This window comes from Lepidochelys olivacea (assembly GCF_965140295.1).
Source record: "Lepidochelys olivacea isolate rLepOli2 genome assembly, chromosome: 1".
NCBI lineage: Eukaryota > Metazoa > Chordata > Testudines > Cheloniidae > Lepidochelys > Lepidochelys olivacea.
In genome coordinates this window covers 41467635-41474108 of record NC_140411.1, presented here as the reverse complement: position 1 = coordinate 41474108, position 6474 = coordinate 41467635, and positions in this window count along the sequence as shown.

Below are 6474 nucleotides of genomic sequence, written 5' to 3'. Positions count from 1 at the left end.
ACCCCTTGCTCCTATGGCTCATGAAGCCGTACACAGGCAGCCTGGACAGTAGTAAGGAACAGTTCAACTATAGGCTGAGCAACTGCAGAATGGTGGTAGAATGTGCCTTTGGATGTTTAAAAGCTCGCTGGCACCGTTTGCTGACTAGGTCAGACCTCAGCGCAACCAACATTCCCATTGTTATTGCTGCTTGCTGTGTGTTTCATAATATCTGAGAGACTAAGGGGGAGACATTTATGGCAGGGTAGGCAGTTAAGGCAAATCTCCTAGCGTCCAATTTTGAGCAGCCAGACACCAGGGCTATTAGAAGAGCACAGCAAGGCAAGCTGTGCATCAGAGAGGCTTTGAAAACCAGTTTCATGACCGGTCAGGCTACAGTGTGACAATTGTGTGCATTTCTCCTTGATGCAAACCTGCCCCCTTTGTTGATTTTAATTCCCTGTAAGCCAACCACCCTCCCCCCTTCGAAATAAAGTAACTTTTGTTTTGAAACCATGAGTTCTTTAATAATTAAAAAGCGGGGGGCAGATAACTGACAAGGTAGCCCAGGTTGGGTGGGGAAGGAGGGAAGGACAAAGCCACATTGATTTGTACTGTAGCTACAATAAGCAAACTGTTTGAATGACAGCTTTCTATTGCTTGGGCCATCCTCTGGAGTGAAGTGGCTGGGTGCCCGGAGCCTCCCCCCCCCACATACACCCCACGTTCTTGGGTGTCTGGGTGAGGAGGATATGGAACTTGGGTGAGGAGGTCAGGCAGTTGTACAATGGATGCAGCAGGGGTCTGTGCTCTTGTTGGTTTTCCTGCAGCTGCACCAGATGCTTCATCATGTTCATTTGCTCCCCCATTAGCCTTAGCATTGCCTCCTGCCTCTGCTCTTGGTGCTCACTTAATGCTTTCCTAGCCTCTAACACTGAATGCTTCCATGCATTCAGCTGTGCCCTATCAGCGTGGGTGGACTGCATGAGCTCAGAAAACATGTCATCACAAGTGCAGTTTTTTTGCCTTCTAATCTGTGATAACCTCCGGAACAGAGATGATAGGGGGAGCATAGAAACATTTGTACCTGGGGGGGGGGAGAGAGATAAAAAGAGTAAAATTTAAGAGGATACATTTCTGAGAAAAGGGAGAGAGAGAGAGAGAAAGGGAGAGAGAGAGAGAGAGAGAGACTTGCACAGTGAATCAAACAATTCACAGCAGACAGCATATGTGCTTTAGGTACAAGGTCACATTCTACCTTTTATATTGAGCGCCTGTTGGTATGGTGACACATCACACACGGCTGGGCAACCGAATTCGGTTTCCATGCAGCAAAGGGTAAGGTACAGGGTATGTGGGATTGGCTTCTTATGCATAAGATGTGGGAATGGTTTCAAACTGCAGCACCCTCCTTTCCCACAGCAAGCAATGGGTTGGGTTTCCACATTTAAAAGGAGGGGCTGCGGTTTTCAGGTGGATGTGCAGCACACATCTTCCCCCAACCCTCCGCGTGGCTATTTGGGATGATCCCTTCACCCCTCCCCCAACCACATGGCTATTCTCCAGGATGATCCCTTTTAGCCAAGCGTGAACAGCCCAGCATGAGTGGGGTCCCTTTACTGTTCCCTTACAAAAAAATCCCTTATTTCAACCAGGTGACTATGAATGATATCACTCTCTGGAGGCTAACACAGAAAGATATAGACTGAATGTTGCTTGAATGTGACCAAAACCTAGGACCATCCGCTGCCATGCTTTGTGCTGCAATGATTCCAGAATACTTTGAGTACCTCCAGGAGAGCTGCATGGAGATGTCCCTGGAGGATTCCTACTCCATCCCCAGACACGTGAACAGACTTTTCCAGTAGCTGTACTTGCTGCGAATGCATCCCAATTCTTTAGGGCAAATCAAACATTAAAACACTATTACTTTTAGTTACAAATGTGCACTTACCAGAGGTGCCTTCTCCAGCTTCAGGGTTGGGGATCCTGCCTTGGGAGGGTATTAGCTCCAGGGTGATGAAAAGGTCCTGGCTACTGGGGAGAACGCATTCACCACTTTCGTGCTGTGCATTCTCCTCATCATCATCATCCACAAAATCCTCCTCCCTGTTGCATGAGACTCCCCCCTTGCAGGTATCCATGGACCGTGGTGGGGTAGTGCTAGGGTCCCCTCCTAGAATGGCATGCAGCTGATCATAGAAGCAGCATGTATGGGGCTCTGACCCAGAGCAACCATTTGCCTCCTTTGTCTTTTGGTAGGCTTGCCTCAGCTCTAACTTTCATGCGGCACTGCTGTGTCCCTGTTGTAGCCTCTCTCCAACATGCCCGGAGAGATTTTGGCAAATATATTTGCATTTCGTCTTTTTGATTGGAGTTCTGCCTGCACATATGGCAATCCCCAAGTCTCCCTTTCAGTCCATGCTGGAGCTAGTTTGCTATTCTGGGGGGACTGCATGGTCACCTGTGCTGCTGAGTTTGCCGCGCTGACCAAACAGGAAATGAAATTCAGAAGTTCCCAGGGCTTTTCCTGTGTACCTGGCTAGTGCATCAGAGTTCAAAGTGCAGTCCAGAGCGATCACATTGGAGCACTCTGGGATAGCTCCCGGAGGCCAATACCGTCTATTTGCGTCTGCACTACCCCAAATTCGACCCAGCAAGGTCGATTTTAGCTCTACTCCCCTCACCGGGGAGAAGTACAGTAGTTGATTTTAAGAGCCCTTTAAGTCGATGGAATGGGGTTGGTTGCGTGGACGTATTCATTTTAAAGTTGACCTAACGTGGCTAAATTCGACCTAACTCTGTAGCGTAGACCAGGCCCAAGTTTGAGTGTTCCTCAGTGAGTCTGGAGTTTCTCAAGAAACTTCAGGATATTATCTGAGTTAGATCCACACCCCTACTTGCCGAGAAAAATCCAGCAAGAACTTATAAAGGTGAATTATTGGACAGAATTATCAGTGCCTCCCTTTGGAAAGCAAGGGTGCATCCACCTCTAAAAGAAGCAATTGTTAGGAAAACTCTTGACATTAGAAATATCCCTAATTAATAGTCCATAATTTTCCTTTTTTGGGGAATGTTATTCAGAAGACTAATGAATCAGCTCGAGCAGTACCTGGAAACCTCAAACTTCTTTGATACGGATCCATCCATTTTTACATTTGGGCCTGCTATGAAAATTGCACTGGTTGTGTCAGTTGATGACCTCTTTAAAGTGATGGGAAAAGATAGTCTTAGGTCCATCAGATGCCTTTGATGCCACTGATTACAAGATGGTGCTGACATGCGAGGATCATCTCTCTTTAAGAGCTAGCCTGTGGCTTATTTCTCCCTCCTCCGGAGCAGCTCTAATAAGTTGATACACTTTCCAGAGAGGTTTCAGCTCTGTTTTTAGCAGCTCTCCCTCCTAGATATACTGTTACAGGCTGATGTTAATATCAATAACAAATTAACTCATACACTGGCTTTGGACTCCATCAGAACACTAAAAAGACCACCACATCATGGGCTGTCAACCTGACACAGAGAACAAGTCTTTGATTGTTCATCTCTCAGAAGATTTCTCATCTCCATCCTTTTGATTAGTGCAGGGTTCTAGTCTATTGCTGCTTCTGTTCACCATTATCTGAACCATAAGCAGAGAGTGTGAAATGGTAGGAACTCTGACTCCAAGGTGTTGAAGACACCCCACTCTTTTTTTCCTTTTTCATCTGATCCACCTGGTGCAGTTGACCAGTTACCAGGGTCTTATCAGGACTGGAACTTGGATTAAAAAGAAGAAAAAAGGCTAAATTATAGCCTAGAAGAGACTGAGATGATGCTGGCAGAAGGGGGAAGCCAAGGAAGAAATGGCAGGGGTGATATCAGTGTCACAATTTTGAAGAAATTTGCTTGTCCTTCAATAGCAGCAGTCACCAAAAGACTAGCGTTCCTAGACAAGAGTTCCTTTTAGTATCTATATTTGGCCAAGAAGTTATGCTGTTTTGTTTTGGATATGTATTTGTCACTTCAAGACTGGATTACTGTAATGCAGTCTACATGGGGCAACATCTTCAGGCTATTTAAAAACTGCAGCTGGTGCAGAATGTGGCTTCCTGCTTAAGTGAGCCCAACACACCTGCAATTTGCACTGGCTCCCAATTAATTACCAAGTGAAACTTTGTGGGTTAAAACCAAACACCTTTAAAACCTAAATAATTTGATCCTTAATATTTAAAAATTAATAGATTCTAAGACCAGAAGGGACCATTATGACCATCTAGTCTGACCTCTTGTATAGCACAGGCCACAGAACTTCCAAAACAATTCCTAGAGCAGATTTTAGAAAAAAAAAAATCCAGCTTTGATTTGAAAGTTGTCAATTATGGATAATCCACCACAACCTGAGATAAATTATTCCAATGATTAATTATGCTCACCATTAAAAATTTACCCCATATTCCCAGTCTAAATTTGAAACTTCCACGGCTGCATCTCTCTTCATGTAACGCCAGGGCAGTAGTAATCAGCTGAGATGCTCACACTATGCCAACAGAATGGCCTGGGAGACAGGATGCATTGAGTGAGGCATCATTGACTTTGAAACTGGTTCCTACACAGCATGAATTTCTGGACCTTCAGTTTGTTGATCTTTGATGTTTATTAGTTCTCCCAGGATTTTTCTGGGGAGAAGGTTGAGTGAATGGGTTGCGGTATTAGGAGATTCTTGAACTTGCTGGAGATTGTTTAACACTTATCCGTGCAAAGGTTCACTTTCAAATACATAAATTTTAAAAAGTTACCCTTAAAGAAGTCAATATGAAGGGAATTAAAAATGGGTGAGGGAAAGTGATCTTAGCTCTTGTGCTGTATTTTGCCTTCTGATCCATGCACAGCCCACAGATGCAGAAATTATATTGGGTATAACTGCAATGAACATTTACAGAGACATTAACCAGTACTCTTCAAAAGTTGTAGATTTTTATTTTTTAAAATTTAGACCAAAGTCTACACTAGAAATTTTTGCAGGTATAAGGGTTATTTAGGGGGTGCGGATTTTTTTAAAATGACACTTCTATACCGGCAGGCTCCCTAGTTTACATGCAGTTATACCAATATAAAAGTGATTCTGCTGGGATAGCTTATTTTGCTTAGGGAACCCTTTATAAATTGTGCAGGCAAAAGCATTCTTTTTCTGATATAAACTAGTCTGCACTAAGGTTTAGCTGGTCTAGCTAGACTCGCAAACCTTTTCTAGGGTAAACCATTTTCTCTTAGGCGAGGTCATCCTGGGGTGGATGGAGAAAAGAAATTGATGTTATGTTTGTGTTCCCTGTTCCACTCTCAGATACCAAGGTAATACTCTCTTTTTAAAAAAAAACAAAAAAACACACACCCAGCTCAGGGCCCCTTCACACATAGGTTTCTAGTGTGCTTGCAGCCTTGAGTGTTTGGACTGAAGATATCTACCATCAGAAATAATGCAGAATAAGACTCCTCAACTTATGCACTCAGACATGGGGTCTTGAGGAAGGAGGGTTCCAATGAAGGTCAACTTGTTCTCTGAATAGATTATTCAGAGAACCCAAGAATGAGTCTTCCAAGGCTTGAATAGCTTGAAGATTACGGATATTGAAACCTTATCTATATGAGGTTTCAAGCTGTACTGAAACAAACCTCTTGTGGTTCAAGAGTTATTTAATTTTAAAACATGCTCCTGTTTACTATTCACTAATTTTATACCATATTGCTTATTATAGGATTCACTTTACCCGTCACTTAAATACAGCCACTTCAGCTGTGAACTATAGCAACTGGTTAACCAGGGCACAGCAATACCACACAATCAGCTACAGTAGTATTCATCTCCTCTTCTAGATAACTAAAAGTAACAGGAGAATTTTAGAAAGGCAAAAATGTAATTATACAAATTTGAATTTGTAAGGAGCCTGGGACTGACACCCCTCCACTTTTAACAAGTGATGGGATCAATCTTTAATGATAAAATTAACTGAAAATAAAAGGCCTCAGCAAGCCTTTTTTAAAACCCTAATAAAGTAAAACACATGCTTAACTTTAATCACAATAGTAGTTCCACTGAAGCCTAGTACACCTTAAATAAAAAACTTAATTACCACTCTATCTTAAAGGTTTTAACTCTAATTTTTTAAAAATTCTCATCATGGGTTTCTATCTTTCTGGTCTCGGAATCTATAAATATAAAAATCACTGAGGCAATAAAGGACCACTGTAATAATCTAGTCTGACCTTGTGGATAACACAGGCCAGAGAACTTTCCAAAATAGTTCTTAGCCCATATCTTTTAGAAAAGCATCCTACCATGACTACTGGTAAATTGTTCCAATGGTTAATTACACTCACTGTTAAAAGTTTGCCTTACTTCCAATCTGAATTTATCTAGCTTCAACTCCCAGCCATTGGATCATGTCAGACTTGTCTCTACTAGACTGAAGAGCCCATCATTAAATATTTGTTTCCCATGCAGGTACTTAGTCTAAT